Source organism: Miscanthus floridulus, chromosome 5, assembly GCF_019320115.1.
Source record: "Miscanthus floridulus cultivar M001 chromosome 5, ASM1932011v1, whole genome shotgun sequence".
NCBI lineage: Eukaryota > Viridiplantae > Streptophyta > Magnoliopsida > Poales > Poaceae > Miscanthus > Miscanthus floridulus.
Window position 1 is genome coordinate 142,638,626 of NC_089584.1, and position 17,892 is coordinate 142,656,517.

Below are 17,892 nucleotides of genomic sequence, written 5' to 3' on the forward strand. Positions count from 1 at the left end.
GTACTGGACAATGTACTTCGATGGGTCCGTAATGGCGCCCGGCTCAGGGGCTAGAGTAGTTCTGATCTCCCCAGATGGGAGTAGACTCAGCTATGCCATCTGCCTCCATTTTTTGGCCTTAAACAACACCGCAGAATACGAGGCCCTCATCAACAGACTACGCATCGCCATCAAGCTCGGCGCTACGCGACTCTATGTTCGCGATGACTCGGAGTTAGTCATTGATCAGGTCATGAAGGAATCCTCCTGCAAAAGCCCCCTCATGGTAGCGTACTACCAGGAGGTGCGCAAGCTCGAGGACAAATTCTAGGGGATCGAGCTGCACCATGTCCCCCGAAAGGACAATGATGCCACCAATTTTCTTGCAAAATTGACCGCCAGGAGAGACCCATCCCCAAGCAGGATATTCATCAACGACCTCCACGAGCCATCCGCCCGTTGTCCTAGAAGGTCTGACCTAGACTCACCCCAATGCCAGGCCAGCACCGAGGGCTCCGACCCTGGCGCCAAGCCAACGCTCGGGGGCTCCGATCCCAGTACCTCCATGACGGCGTCAACCACCGACATCGCTGTATTAGCACCCGATCAAACCGACTGGCGAGCGCCGCTACTTGCCTACCTCCTTCAGGAGGTTCTCCTGCCTCTAAAGGACTAAAGCCCAATGGATCTCTCAACGCGCCAAGACCTTCGTTGCGCTTGGTGACGAGCTCTACAAATGGAGTCCATCAGGAGTACTCATGAAGTGCGTCCCCACCGACCAGGGGAAGCAGCTCCTCCTCGAGGTCCATGCCAGGATTTGCGGACATCATGCGGCCCCAAGGTCGCTGGTTAGAAAAGCCTTTCGCCAAGGTTTTTACTAGCCCACCGCGCTACGAAAGGCAGAGGAGGTCGGCCATAGATGTGAAGGATGCCAGTTCTACGCTCGGTAAACACATTTGTCGGCACAGGAGCTCCAAACCATCCCCATCACCTAGCCTTTTGAGGTCTAGGGCCTCGACATGGTGGGACCCCTCAAAAGGGCCTAGGTGGCTTCACTCACCTACTCATAGTAGTCGACAAGTTCACCAAGTGGATAGAGGCCAAGCCCATCACCAACATCCACTCAGAAGAGGCGGTCAAATTCTTCCTCGACTTTATCTACCAGTTCGGCATTCCTAACTGTATCATCACTGACCACGGAAGCAACTTCACCAGAAAGAAGTTTCTAGACTTTAGTGATGGATACCGCATCAGGATCGGCTGGGCCTAGGTCGGACATCCACGAACCAACGGTCAGGTCGAGCATGCCAATGGCATGGTCCTCCAAGGACTCAAGTCATGCATCTTCGACAGACTCAACAAATACGCCGAACAATGGGTGGCAGAGGGTCCCAGCAATCCTTTGGAGCCTAAGAACGACCCCGAACCAATCCATAGGGTTCACACCCTTCTTCCTAGCTTACGGAGCTGAGGCAATGCTGCCCTCTGACCTCGACCATGGTGCCCCAAGAGTGAAGGCTTTCGACCGCGACCGAGCCATGGAGGCTCAGCAAGACACAATCGACCTGCTTGAGGAAGCCCGCAAGACGACCGTCATCCACTCCGCTTGCTGTCAGCAAATTCTCCGTAGGTACAACAAAAGAAAGATCAGGGGGAGAATCCTCGAAGTCGGCGATCTCATACTCCGGAGGACCCAGTCAACAAAGGAAAAACACAAACTCTCTCCACCATGGGAAGGACCCTATATGGTGACCGAAGTAATCCAACCGGACACCTACTGACTGGAGGAGGACAATGGCAACGTTCTCACCAACACTTGGAACATTGAACAGCTACGTCGTTTTTTCCCCTAAAAATTTGGTGTTACCACTTTTTTAGTCAACACTTGCTCCTGTAAAGCTCCCTGGCCTGAACAGTTTCAGCCTAGGTTGCTCGGAGGCTACATGAGGGTATAATACCGAATATTACCTCTCTTTTTTATTGTCACGTGGTAAACAACTTTGTCCCCGAATGGAAGCGCATTCCTTTTCCTTTGTTTGTCCTATGTAACTTTGTTCTTACTCCTAACCGAATGCACCCCGCCATGACCTGCGGTTACAAGTAGCTGAGCCCAGCGGGCCATGCCTAGGTTCTTAAAAAGCTACAGCCTACGGAACTAACAGGCAGGTGCAAAAAAGAAAGGACAAAAACAATAGCTACGCCAGGATAAAAACAAGGAATGGATAGTGATTCTATCACAAAGAACAGGGCTGATGTATTCATTGATACAAAAACTATTCACACAGGGGCTCACCCACGAACTCAACTATTACATTTTTTGCTAAAAACTACTTCCATTCCAAATACTATTATGGCCACTCGATGACATTTTGCCTCGTGTGCTATCCAGGCGAGGGGATAAGGCAAGGAGGGTTTTGGATGGCTTGAGCGGGAGGCGGGGAGGGGCCCATGTGTCGGCGACAAGGAGAGCGCGGGAGAGAGCGCGGGTGCGGCCGTGAAAAATTGGGCTGACGCATGGGCCCGATTTGTCGGTGGCATGTGACATGTGGGTCCAGATGTTCATCAGCTCCCACCATTTGTTCAAACGTTTTGTTTTTTAAATCTGTGGCAAAATCTTGTAACAAGTTTTTCTCCTACATACTACCTCCAAATCAGACGGTTTTTTTTTTCTAAAAATTTCTAAAATCATGATGTATCAAAATATTGAGTTGTATTCGCTTATATTTTTATGGTGCAAAGTTTGATCAAAGGAACAAGTTCAACTTTTAAAATTTGCAACTTCAAACCAAAATTTGAACCTCCAAATCATTTCATCTGTAAAAGTCATGAATACAAGAGTTGAACAACTCATCAAGAGCAACAATTCTTATTTTGGTCATTCGGTCATCCGACAAAGTGACGATAATTTTGTTCACAAAAAATACATGTCTCACCTCTAGTTCATGAAACCCTAACTTAGATTATAGGATCGGGAGGAGGGATCGGGAGGAGCCGGGCGTGCTCGCCCAGGCCTGCGTTCGCTGCTGGGGTGTGCTCGCGGCTGTGGCCGCCGCCACGCGGGGCGCCGCCGCACCGGGTTGCGGCCGCTCCTGGGGGTGGCCTCGCCGGGGCGCCGTGCCCGGCCTCGCCTGGAAGCCGCGCCGCCACCGCGAGAAAGGAGGGAGAGCTAGGGTTTGGACCCAGTATATATTTTGCTGCGGAGTGGCTCGGGAGGAGACAGGAGCACTTTGAAACTCTATGTGAGATTCATGATTTTGTGACTAGTGTTTACTAACACTTTCTCAAATGGAAAAATGACCTATATAACAATTGTAGATCTTGATGAGTTATAACACCTTTGTATTCAAAAGTTTTTCATCTGAGGTCATTTAGTGTCGCATTTGACAAAGTTTGACCAAGTCAAATTTTAAATTTAAAAAAAATGACACTTTGACACCAGTTTTTGAAACTCTAAATTGTTTCAAATAGAAAAGTCATGAATACCAAGTTTGTACAACTCATCAAGATCTACAATTGTTATATGGGTCATTTTTGCATTTGAGAAAGTGTTAGGAAAGTTTAGTTCTAAATTGACAAGTCTCTCGTATAGTTTCATAAACTCTATGTGAGATTCATGATTTTGTGACTAGTGTTTACTAACACTTTCTCAAATGGAAAAATGACCTATATAACAATTGTAGATATTGATGAGTTCTAACACCTTTGTATTCAAAAGTTTTTCATCTGAGGTCATTTAGTGTCTCGTTTGACAAAGTTTGACCAAGTCAAATTTTAAATTTAAAAAAATGACACTTTGACACCAGTTTTTGAAACTCTAAATGGTTTCAAATAGAAAAGTCATGAATACCAAGTTTGTTAACCTCATCAAGATCTACATTTGTTGTTTTGGTCAACTTTTTATTTGATAAAGTTTGAACGATTCAAATTTTGGATTTTTAAAATTTGACTGCTCCAAACCAGTTTTCGAAACCCTAGATGGTCTCAACTAGAAAAGTCATGAATACCAAGTTTGTATAACTCATCAAGATATACAATTGTTATATAGGTTATTTTTGCATTTGAGAAAGTGTTAGGAAAGTTTAGTTCTAAATTGACAATAGTTTCATAAACTCTGTGAGATTCATGATTTTGTGACTAGTGTTTACTAACACTTTCTCAAATGGAAAAATGACCTATATAACAATTGTAGATATTGATGAGTTCCAACACCTTTGTATTCAAAAGTTTTTCATCTGAGGTCATTTAGTGTCTCGTTTGACAAAGTTTGACCGAGTCAAATTTTAAATTTAAAAAAAAGACACTTTGACACCAGTTTTTGAAACTCTAAATGGATTCAAATAGAAAAGTCATGAGTACCAAGTTTGTTAATCTCATCAAGATCTACATTTGTTGTTTTGGTCAACTTTTTATTTGACAAAGTTTGAACGATTCAAATTTTGGATTTTTAAATTTTGACTGCTCCAAACCAGTTTTTGAAACCCTAGATGGTCTCAACTAGAAAAGTCATGAATACCAAGTTTGTATAACTCATCAAGATATACAATTGTTATATAGGTTATTTTTGCATTTGAGAAAGTGTTAGGAAAGTTTAGTTCTAAATTGACAAGTCTCTCGTATAGTTTCATAAACTCTATGTGAGATTCATGATTTTGTGACTAGTGTTTACTAACACTTTCTCAAATGGAAAAATGACCTATATAACAATTGTAGATATTGATGAGTTCTAACACCTTTGTATTCAAAAGTTTTTCATCTGAGGTCATTTAGTGTCTCGTTTGACAAAGTTTGACCGAGTCAAAATTTAAATTTTAAAAAAATGACACTTTGACACCAGTTTTTGAAGCTCTAAATAGTTTCAAATAGAAAATTCATGAATACCAAGTTTGTTAATCTAATCAAGATCTACATTTGTTGTTTTGGTCAACTTTTCATTTGACAAAGTTTGAACGATTCAAATTTTGGATTTTTAAATTTTGACAGCCCCAAACCAGTTTTCGAAACCCTAGATGGTCTCAACTAGAAAAGTTATGAATACCAAGTTTGTACAACTCATCAAGATCTACCTTCTTTGTTTTGGTTATTTTTTCATATGACTTTGTTTGAGCAGTTTGAATTTTAAATTTCAAAATATCAGAATTTCGAACATAATTTTAGGGTACTAAGTAATTTCAAATGAAAAAGTCATCAACAAGAAGATTGTAAAGCTCATTGAGATCTACAAACTTCGTTTTGGTCATTTGTTCATTCGACAAAATGATAGTAACGTTGTTCACAAATTTTACAGATCTCTCTTATAGTTTCATAAACTATGAGAGAGATGTGTAAAATTTGTGAACAACGTTACTATAACTTTATCGGATGAACAAATGACCAAAATAAAAAGTGTAGATCTTGATGAATTATACAACCTTTATGTTTATGACTTTTTCATTTGAAATCATTTCGGGTTTCAAAATCTAGTTTGAAGTCGTTATTTTTTTTAAATTTAAAATTTGAATTGGTCAAACTTTGTCACAAGAAAAGATGACCAAAATCAATACATTAACTTGATAGATAATGATTTTAGAAAAATTTAGGAAAAAATCATCACATTTGGAGTTAATATGTGGGAGAAAGACTAGTTACAAGTTTTAACCAGAAATTAAAAAGAGAAATCGTTCTTGTTCATGATGAACAAGTGATTTATAAATTAAAAAAAAGAAAGAAAAAGAAAAAGACATCTCTCGGGCCTTTTATTTTAGGCTCGGCCTGCCTCCTTCCACCTGGGCCCCCTCTACATTTTTTACATGGGCCTAGGCCAAGCTCCGAGCCCAACTGTCATGGGTCAAGGCTCCACCTCGTACTGGGGTATTTTATGACATTGGGGGTCGTCATATTTGATAAAACATTCAGTGACGGTCTACTGTCGTCATATAAAAACTGTCTAAATCGTCAAAAATTCACAACCGTCAACCGACTCCTGCCGCTTGACAATTTGTGACGAAACTTGCTACCTTTATGTGACACAAGAAACGATGTTGTCATAAATACTTTTGGGTCTCATAATTTTATGACGACACATAACTTTTCGTCATATTATGTTACATTATATGACGAAAACAGGCCTCGTCATGAGGGATTTTGTCATAAAAAGAAGAATTTCTTGTAGTGTGCATGACGCCAAAGGAAAACAACACTCACCGCCAGACATAACCACCGCCACAAGGGCCCCTACCTGGTTCTGCTCACGACTTCGGTGAGCACAATGGGTACCTCAAGGGACCCATCTAGTTTTGTTCCCTCGACTTCGATGAGTGCAACGGGTACCTCAAAGGCGCCGCACCCATAAATGCTCAGCAGAAGAGCATGGGGCTCCGGACCTTCTCATGCAGTCGAGGCAACTCTTGGGCAGGGACGCCGCCACCGAAGTATGGCCACCATGGATGAAAGAGATCTCATCAAACTTTATGAACTGGTCAACCTGAGCAGCTGCAGGTGCAGAACCCTCCACCAGCACGATCCTAGGCAACTTCCCCTCTGCATATGGCTCCATCCCAAAGAAGGCCTCACAGACAAATCCAGCACGCCACCCCCTTCGGCGGAAGCCGCCCCTTCTCAGGCAAAGAAGGCCAGCACTGCCCCAGGCGGCCTCCAGCTCGACATCATGCTCTAGATTCATGAAAGGATCTGTAAGTCCTCCCTCTCGCTTACCATCTCTCTCACTTAGGAACCGTCGCGGCATACAGACACTCTCGGTGAGGAGGAAGAAGGAGAGACAATAGTTGGAGAATAGGCAAAGGACTACGACGGAGAGCCCTCTCCCTCCCTCTATTTAAGGAAGAAACATGGCAGCTAAAGAGGGGCAAAAGATCAGAGCGAAAAACTCTCTCCCTTCCCCCATTCAATGCGGATGGGAAATGATAGGACACACCCTGGCTGATGGGACGCATGCTGGCTGACGAAATGATGCTGGGTCAGACGGAACGCCGCCTGGTGAGACAAAACATGGCCTAGGTATGACCCACCACTATCGCACGACCGGGCATGAAAACCAAAATGTCACCACACGTAGGCAGCTCTCCGCACCCCCAGGTGGAACTTGGAAAAACCCAAAGCGGGATCTCTGTCGGGAGAGACCATTGGGCTTCCTCAGTCGATCGAACGGCTCAGAAAAACACACTGAGAGATAGGTAGGAAGCAAAGGGACGCCCCATGTAGGCCATGCCAACTCCATCATGAACGACGAGCACGGGTCCCGATCGGACATTTCTGACTGAAGCTTTCCAAACCCTGTCACTTAAATCATCAAGGTAAACACTACCAACCCTCTCTATTTCTTTATAATCATTTCATACATCCATACACGCATTTATTCTATACGCTCGTGCCTCCCGGATGATTCAGGCCCTAAACCGCCCGAGGGCTCGAGAACTAAGCATCGCACGTGCAACGAAATGCATTACAACGCTCCGTGTTGCGTCATGAAGCGGCGGTTGCCTCATTCGACATGAGCAACCAACAGAGCCAGGGGAGAAAAATGTAGATGAGCCCTATGCGGCCCTCGCCTAGTCTGGCAGACCGGGTCATCTCAACCTTCTTGTTCAATCCTGAACCTCTCGCCAAGCCTATAGAATCTCCATCGAGGGGAGGCCATTAGGCCACCCAGGTTGGTCTCCGGAACGACCTAGACATCTGCCAGGTTGCAGGTAAAGGAGTAGTGGAATGTCACAAGAGGGCTATGCCGACCCCGTCATGAATGACGGACCTGGATTCCACTCGATCATACCTGTTAGCGAACTCACCAAGCGCGTCACTCGAGCTCGAGCGATCGGGACAAGTGACAAAACTCAGCCCCTCCGGTTGTGAGGAACCGAGGATGGGATAATGCACACAACTCACATCGACCCCTACTAAGGCCCAACGGGGCTTGGGGCTCAAGACACAAAAAGCCTGGGTCTACAACCCCAAACTCGCCCCTTTTGACTGCGCTCCAAACACCTGGGTTTGCGACCCCAAACTTGACCCTTTCGATTGCGCTCCAAACACCTGGGTTTGCGACCCCAATCTTGCCCCATCTAGCTATGCTCCGACTATGCTCCAAACGCCTAGGTTTGCGACCCCAATCTTGCCCCATCCGGCTACGCTCCGACTGCGCTCCAAAAACGACCTAGGTCTGTGACCACGATCTTGACCCATCAGGATCCACGAGCACCGCCCTATCGCCTCGCCTGATCCCTAAACTAACAAACTAACTACCACGGCTGCGCGGGCTGCACCGAGGCCAGGATCCATGAACGCCGCCTTGTCGCCTCGCCTGATCCCTAAAACTAATGAACTAACTGCCTCGCCCGATCCCACGGCGCGCATCGATGCTAGGATCCATGAGCTCTGTCTCACCCGATCCCCACGCCTAACCGCCTCGGCTGCACAACGACGCCTTGGTCGACAAAACTCCGTCTCAACTAAAAACAAGCACACACGCTCGCTAAAAAAACACCCCTAGATGATTCTGCCCGAACCACCCAGGGACTCGAGGGCTACACCCACGGGTGCGCTCGCGCGCACCCACCATCAAGACAAAAATCCCCCGGACAATTCTGCTCGAATCACCCAGGGGCTTGGGGGCTCCTATCGGGTTCATAAACCCGGGGTCCCTCGGGGATCAGCTTCCACGCCAAGGCTCGGCCCAAGCAGACAGCAGGCAACTCATGGGTCGGCCGAAGAGTCTAAAATAACAGGCTAGAAGGGTGGTCCAGTCACCGACCGGAAGGTCTGGCCGAGGAGGAACAACGCCCGCTTGTCGACTCCTTCGGCCCACCTCTCCGACCGGAGCGCTCACTTTGGACTCTAGTCACCTCCGACAACCTCTCCGATCGGAAGGCCAGGCCCAAGGACTACTTTCGACTCTGACCCCGCGTCTCCGACCGGGGTTCGAAGAAGCCCTGCTCACCGCTCTTCTCCGACTGGCACAACCAGAGCTGACTGGGACCAACCGACCGGGGAGCCCTCTCAGAAAGGACCAGGGAACAAACGGAGAAAGCTAGGCAGTGCGCATAAATCAAACCACGATACCAGGGACCATACCCTGAACGCCTATAGGAACAGTACTCTACAACCTTCCTGACACACATAGTGTTGTAGGTGCCGACATTTTCTCTATAGTATTGTGGGCGCCATTGACTCCCATACGGTAAGGCTCCCCCACGTGCCTCTAGGCATCGATAGTATTGTGGGCGCCGGGATTTACCGTACCGAGTGCACATGGTGAAACTCCTCGCATGCCTCTGGGCATCAATAGTATATGCAGGTACCGACATCTGCCATACCCAAACAAGAGGACGGACCTCCCATGTGCATCTGACATCCAACAGTGTTGTGGACGCCTACCATCATCTTGTACCCATCGCGCGTGGGCAACAAGGCTAGAAGCATTCGTACTCTCTCCCTCTCACTTGTAAGGTCATCCCCTTCATCTATAAAAGGGGATGCGCTCTCTCCCAATAGAGCTAGTTAACCCAGGTTGATTCAAGCTCAGTCCCTTTAGATTCATTGGATCGACCAAGTTCACTAGTCCACAACCGTAGAACCACCAGGTTCGAACTTCAAGCGCACGCTTGAACACTTAGCTCGTAGCAAAGTTCCTGTCGCTCTCGGCCCTTCCGACTGGAGCCGACCGGACCTCTTGTACACCCCATCTTTCTCCTTCTCGTTTGTAACCCCACTGCAGACTTTGAGCACTTGGGCTCAGGAATAAAGTCACCAACCGACTCAAACTGGACGTAGGGCACGTTGCCTAAACTAGTATAAACCCTGTGTCATTGAGTGCTAGGCCACATCCGATCACAACGTACAGCAAAACTACAAATATTCACTAGTTGGTCACTTTCTTGACCGACAGTTATTCTTTCTCAATGCAATCCTTAACTCATTTGCTGATTCCACTGGGCTTAAGGTGAATTATGAAAAATCAATGATGATACCTCTAAATATAAGTGAAGAGAGATTTAATATTCTAGCTCAGACCTTTGGTTGTTCTAAGGGGACCTTGCCTTTTACATATTTGGGTCTTCCCCTTTGTCTAACCAAACCAACCGTTGCTAATTTTTGGCCACTTGTCAACAAGGTTGAGAGAAGGCTTACAAGCATTTCATCTTTTCTAAGTGAGGCAGGTAGACTCCAGATGACCAATGCAGTTCTCGCTGCCCTGCCAACTTACACAATGTGTACTTTTCTCTTACCAAAGACTGTTATTAAGCAAATTGACAAGTTTAAGAAGCACTGTTTATGGAGAGGCTCAGACATAAATAGAAAAAAGCCATCTAAAGCTGCCTGGAAATTAGTCTCTCTTCCAAAAGATTGTGGTGGTCTTGGGGCCTTAAATCTTTATATATAGAATGAGAGCTTGCTTCTTAAACATCTTCATAAGTTTTTCAACAAGATGGATATACCCTGGGTCCAGCTGATTTGGAGTTGTCACTTTTCTAATGGAAGCCTGCCAATCTCTAGCAATAAAGGCTCTTTTTGGTGGAAAGACATTCTCAAGACTCTAAACTCTTTTAAAGGTATGGCAACAACAACAATCCAAGATGGCTCTACCTGCTTTTTTTGGAATGACTTGTGTAATGGCAGATTATTAAGTGTCCAGTTTCCTGAGCTATGTTCATTTGCAAAAGATATTAATACTTCAGTGCACTCTGTGTTCAACTCTGAAGATATAACAGATCTCTTCCACCTGCCTCTTTCAAGTTAGGCTTTCAGTCAATACCAACAGTTGGTCTCCATTTTACAAGATGTCACTGTACAAATGGGTAATGATACTTGGACATACATCTGGGGTTCTAGTATTTTCACTTCAAGCAAGGCCTACTTACATCTTACAGGCACAAGGAATGTTCACCCTGCTTATAAATGGCTTTGGAAATCCTATTGTCAGCCGAGAAGAAAATTTTTTTGGCTACTGCTTAAAGACAGGGTCAGTACAAGAGCTCTTCTTAGAACAAAGAATATGGAACTAGAATGCTACAGCTGTGTACATTGTCTATTGGATACTGATGAAACACTCCTACATCTTTTCTTCCACTGTCCTTTTGCTTTGGCTTGCTGGAATACTTTGGGGATGGCCAATCTTGTGCAATCTGATGTATTTCAGACACTTACAACTTTTAGAGATCACCTTCAGAAGCCTTTTTCATGGAGATAATTATATCCATGTGTGTGGGCCATCTGGTCTTCCAGGAATGATAGCATCTTCAGGAACATTCAACACTTTTTGGCCCTCTGCAAGTTCACATTTAGAAAGGAATTAGCTGTAGTTAAGCTTAGAGCTTAAGGCATTTATCAACCAATGTTTGATTAATGGCTCAGCAGCTATGTATAATTTTCATGAACTTCTTTACTTCCTTTTTGTTTCTTAAGTCTCCTTTGTAGAGCTCTGTACATACTGTAATTCAAAATTTAATAAAATCCAGTAAGGGGCAACCCCTCCTGTTTCATCAAAAAAAAGAGATGTGTTCTGTATTGCGAATCGTGGGAAATAATCAGGTGTGAGAACTCCCTTTGGATTATGTTTTAGTCAGATTATTATTAGAGAGAAAATTTTCTTTACAGTTCAAAGTTGTTATAAAAACTGTATGTTTATCTTCATAATTGTTATGTTTGTTTCTCATAGATAGTATGCAAACCAATTTTACAGATAATTGCATCAACTGGATCTGGGAGTTCGATTTAGCTGCATACATCTGATAGACTTAATTGAAGTAAGTAGATTTAAGAAGGAGCAAACTGGAGTAGGAATTTGAGCCTCATCTTGGTTATGGGCATATGTTACTTTTTTTCTCACTAATTACAGTTCATGTGTACCCTCACGATTATTAAATCTGTATTTACAATCTGTTAATATTGACCAAACGCTAATTTCCATGATGATTTTACAATATGTTAATATTGACAAAATACAGGACATGTCACTTTTGGTACACTGTGTTTCCATTAAAAGCCTTATTCTCTTCGAAAGCTTCACCATGAACATGGCTCCATGTGCTTATTATGAAGTGTGTAAGTAATTCCATTTTTCCTTTACTTGAAGATGCTGCCCAAATTCTCTACCCTTGCATGCAATGTGCTGATATATTTTTCTTGAAGGCAAGTATTTATCGCGCTATTGCATTCCTTGGTATTCCAAAAGAAATTTTATTGAATTCTCTTTGAGTTCTAAAAGGCTTTTGATATTTCCATTCTGACTGTATTTACTCATTAATTAATGAAGACTGAAAGGCTTTTGATATTTCAGAGTGGTGTGCACCTTTAATCTAGAAACAAGAATTCTGCATACAAATCATTTTCCTTATCCTTTTTCTTTTGTAGGCTGACATATGCCAGTTGGGGATGGACCAAAGGAAGGTCAATGTGCTAGCTAGGGAGTACTGCGATGACATCAAAAGGAAGAACAAACCAATTATTCTTTCACATCTTATCCTGATTAGTGATTTTGATCTTGTTCTCTTTTTTTCTGGGACATATGTGTTTGTCATGGTCACGTGTCTACAGTGATGGAATTCATAACAAGTGGTTGTTCATTGCTTTGTTTGTGGAGCATGTACTTTTCGCCTAACCTTAAATGCAGATATGCTTCCTGGTTTTAAAGAAGGGCAGGAGAAAATGTCAAATATCCATCCTCGGCTATCTTTATGAAAGATGATGAGGTATACATTTCTCATGAAATATTTTTCTTCCTCAACAAAATTCTTTTGTTGCTCTTGGTTCTTGTGACACCTAATGATTGCGCAAGAGTGGTTCAACTCTATTTTTCTTGGGTCAGTGGAGATGGTAGCATGGTGAAGGATACTGCCTGGCTAGAATGTTGTACAGTTGTAGTATATGTTTCTCATCTCCTTGCTAGAAAATAAAGGTGTATCACTATATTAAAAATCTGGTGTTCATGACTTTAGTTAGCTGTGTTTCATCTATATGTGTAGGGGGTGATGCACCCTCCCGCGTGTGCGCTGCCCCGACAGTAGCCGCAGCCATGGTGCGGCCAGGCTAAGGGATGGCGACAAGCGGCGCACAGGGCTGATCCGGCGTGGCCAGCCTGGATCCGGCTCCTGGATGGCGAGAGGCAGCACCTGCTGAGTGGACACGAGGATGAAGAGGCCGGCGAGATGAGCATTAACCAGTTCGTGCTGGTATGCGGTCTTTCCTTTCCTTTTGTTTCCTCCCCTTCGTTGCCTATGGAATGCGCTGATGATTGCGTTTGATCCTCAACCAATGAAATTGGTAGCATGCAGTACTTATTTTGAGTGACAACGACTAATGGTCAGATGCTTTGTAAATTTGGCAGTGGCGGACAGCTGCTGCTGGTGGACTTGAATCAGCACACAAGTAGCTCTGTATAAGTTAAACCAACTGCTGCTGTTATAAAAGAAGAAAATAAAAAAACTGCTGCTCAGTAAGCTATAATACTCCCTCTCCCGTGTACATGTATTCTGGCTACTGAACTTAAGTTCTTTTGCTACTAGATACATTTAGAATATTTTATTGGCCTTGCTAAAATATGTTTGTTCCTACAGTTGATACATTGATAGTCACGTGTTTTTATGATACCGATCTTGGAGCAGCTGCGCAAAGAATATATTTGTTCCTGCAGTAGATAATCGTCTTGTATTCTTGCTTATTGTTAGATGGGCTGGCCTGACCGAAGAATATATTTTTTTAGATAATTTGATAATGTAGCTATCTACTATATAAATTGTGCAATTCTTCCGTATTGTGTGGTGTCCATGAACAATTTGACCGCGTTGAACTCTCTTTATCGATTGCGTCATTTTTCTGCGGTACGCCCGCCGAATCATGATAAAAGTTGCAGTCTCTGTCATCTCTTCGTAGCATCGGCCTATTTATAATTTTATTATTATTATAAAACCCGCACCTATGGAACTGACTTTGCTATGTTCCTCTTCAAATTTTTAGTCGTGGTGGCTTATTAACCTGATGACTTTGCTGGCGGTGCTGCCTACAAGATGAAAACAAGGACATTGGACATAGTGGGAAGCGACAACGAGGACAGCGAACTTGTAGGCTTTGTAGCTCTTGTTTGTGTTTGTCAACAAGTACTGTGTTTTAGTTTGCATATATTTCAGTTCTAATTTGCATGTATCTGAATGTTGCCGTAGTATTAGCACGGGCAATATACTAGTACTATTAATAAGAGTTAACTTGGATGACTATCATTGTGTGCTCTGTCAACAATCTTCTGAAGAAACTTTAATGCATCTTCTCTTCTACTGCCCATTTGCTAAGGATTGTTGGGGGCCTGGAATTTTCAGTTTGCAGAACAGCTCACTACGCCTCAGATCTTTCAAGATTGGAAAACTCTTCAGAATGTTAGCTTTGCACTTGACATTTTCATTCTGATTGCTGGGCAACATGGACAATGAGGAATGATGTTATTTTTAGAAACAAAAATCCCTCAGTTGAGGACTGCAGAAGGGTAGTCATGGTGGAATCTCTTCTCTCTTCTCTCTTCTCTTGTTGCACAGAACAAAGTCAAGAATCACCCCCTTCCTTGAATCATGGCTAAACTCCAACTTGTAATCTTTTGGATTTTTTACTCCTCTTTCTCTGTACCCTGAGGCTCCCAGTTAGAAAGGGGATGGGCATAGGATGTTAGCTTTCTTTTCTTATCCTTTGTATTATTGTCACTCTGTTACCTTTTTTTAATAATAATTTGCAGTAGGAGCCTCTGGCTCCTCTGAATCTTCAAAAAAAAAAAGAGTTAACTTATTGCATATATATTTAGTTCACAAAAATAACGATAGTACAATAAATAAAGAAATTAAAAGATAAATAGATACGAACGGGAACGGCAACCACGCTGAGTGACGCGTGAATACGAAGATCGTAGACAGGCATGCGCGAATACGCCGACTCGTCACGCAAACTGGACTGTTTTTTTTTTTTTAGGAAACTAGACTGTTTCTGAGCCGAATACATATGCTATAGATACATATACTCATGGCCTCCCAGCGGCTATGGGCCCCCGCCCGTCGCACTGCCTGCCCTCCCTTCAAGACTGGCCTGGCCTTGAGAAGTGCAATCTCAAGTGGGTAACATGACCATTTTAATATTTTTTAAACATAATACGGACATTCATAGATATATGCACATGTATCCACCCCTATAAATACTGCTATATACAACATTTCTAGGGGCAACTACAACTACAGATGGTTTGTAGGGATGGCTGGCGGCTATAGATAGTTTGTAGGGGTGGCTGGGCCACACAAGGCACGTGATTTTTCGCTCACCTTCACTGCTGCAGAGGCTCATCAAATCTGCAACCTCAAGCCTCGCGCGTCACTCCACTCATAAGTCACTTGTTGTGTCCATATGAGATACTCGTCCTCATTATATTGTTATCTAATTTTGAAATGAATATTTGGGGTCCTAAATGAATTCAAATGAAAAAGCTGATACTCTTAAGAATTGAGGATTCCATCTTTTCGAATATGATATTGATCAATAGTTCAAAATATTTTCTATTTTTCATGCATCCATAGAGCATATTCATGTTATGGTTGTGGACTATATAAAATTGATCTATTGTCCATGGATTAGAAATTGAGATTATCAACCTAGGTTAGGTGGGGTCTCAACTAACCAATGCATTGTTTGTTAGTACAAGTATTGGATATCAATTGACAATAACTAATGAACACAATTGTTGCCCATGTGGTTAAGTGCTTTATAGGACCATGTGAAGGTACTATCACACAAGATATTAAAGAAATTATTGCACTTTATTTCTTTGTTTATTTCTTTTTGGTTCACTGCATTTCATCAATTTACACCACAATCTTGAACTAATTTGTCTCAGGCGCTCAATTTACTTGTCCATCTTGGTTTTCTGCTTGAGCAAAGAGGTTAATCACTAGAATTCTGATCCAAATCCTTCAACTGTAAGTTACACTTAAATATGAATATGTAAAAATGACAATTTTTCATGAAGTACACATGATAGATTGAAGTCAGTACTTGATGGTTTTCAAGTTGAAATTTTCACTGTCAGATCACCACTACTTGCTGTCAATGCATATGTTGCTTGTGAATACCATCTTACTTGGTTCTTTATTGTTACTTTAGCAGCGGATCACAATTCCTCAAGTACAAAAGGTCCATGGTTTAAAAAAGTTTACAAACAACCTATTTTCAATAAACAAAATGTTAAGCTACTCTAGATGACGTCGATGCGTCCTTTCGAGACTCGGAGGTGAATCAAGGAAGAAATTAAGGGAGTTGATTCAGTGCCCGGGCGGTAGACAGAAGTAAGGCGAATGTTGTGGGGTGGGGGTGGGGGTGGGGGGTGGCGCATATCCCTCAGTTTGCATGTTTTAACCTGCAGACCGAAGTATCACATGACATGTGCCCCATAGGCTATCCCTAACTTCATCTGAGGAGGCTTCCGAAATGATGGCTTGGCAGGCGCAAAAAGTCATCTTCTGAGATGCCCCCAAAGGAAGCATAGCAGGTGCACCATCACCCAAACCTTTGTGTTCTCCTTATGAATGTTCTCCTTATGAACACAAAGGTTTGGCTGAGCTGCTACCTGAAATCGCCACCGACAACAGGACGGTGATCATCACGTCAGAGAACGAAGTATTTGGGCGAGGCCTAACTCGTTGCTCGGCCTGTTCCGCGAGAGCTTTCGGGCCGGCGAGGGAACCAAACACTTCCTTGACCATGTCCTTGTCGTCACCGTCCACGCCGTGGCGTTCGTCCACTGCAAGGCCGTGCACCCACACTGCTACCTCCTCGAGGTGAAGTCCTCCACGAACCTGAGCTCCGAGAACAGCTTCTTGAGCGAGGCCTACGTGGAGCTCGTCTGGGCCAAGCTCTCGCTGCAGCAGCGCGTCCTCGAGCTCGGCTACCATTTCTTCTTCACCTTCACGGTACGCCATCAGCCATCCATCGAAGCTCAAACGATTTAAGCACGGATGCAGCGCATTTTAGATTATGACCTGAAGATGCATCATGGCTGCACGTCCGGCTGAGATCGTCTCTCTGCATGCAGGACGTGGACGTCGTGTGGTATGCGCAAGCGCAACCCGTTCCGGCATATCAGCATGTTTCGCGGACATGACGACGTCGAGCGACGACGCCAACAGCCTTGACGACAACTGGTCCAACACCGGCTTCTACTGTCAAGGCGACGAACCGGACCGTGGAGATGCTGCGGCAGTGGCGGGCTGCGCGGCGGAGGTTCCCGCCGAACCACGGGCAGGCCATCTTCAACGAGATCAAGCACGAGCTTGCCGCCGCCCTCGGGGTGCGCATCCAGTTCCGGCCTCGACACGGCGCGCTTCGCTGGCTTCTGCCGGATCTTCCACAGCAACATGGGCGCGGCGTGCACCATGCACGCCAACTGCTGCTTCGGCCTCGCTAACAAGCTGCACGACCTCAGGGAAGTGCTCGGCCAGTGGAGGAACTACACTGGCCTGACGCCGCAGGAGAAGATGAGCCGAAAGTTCATATGGAAGGATCCTGCCAAGTGCGAAACGCCGGACAAAAAGAACTGGTCGATAAATACATGATCATGCATCCCTAGAGGCAACTGGGCTGCGTCCCACGAAGAATACAATTCTCAATTTTCAAGGACAAATTAGTGAAGAACAAATAAAATGGTATATGTATCCCTACACAGACTTTATTTTATCTGTATGTACATGTGTTGGTTGGACCAAGGCAAGTCAAGTGATCACATCCACAAACTCTATATTTTATTACTATTATAGTACTCCCTCCATCCCAAGTAAATCAATTTCTAGAGTTGTCTTATTAGGTCAAATATTTTTAAATTTGATCAAATTTATAGAAAAGGAATCATGCTAAGATTTATGACACCAAATTAGTGTTATTAGATACACTATAAAATATATTTTA

General features: G+C 44.1%; 1 pseudogene; it reads left to right on the forward strand.

The window, feature by feature from the left end:
- The first annotated feature begins 1,454 nt into the window (after positions 1-1,454).
- LOC136455526 (uncharacterized protein At4g15970-like) lies at positions 1,455-17,543 on the forward strand (annotated as a pseudogene).
- The last annotated feature ends 349 nt before the right edge of the window (positions 17,544-17,892 follow it).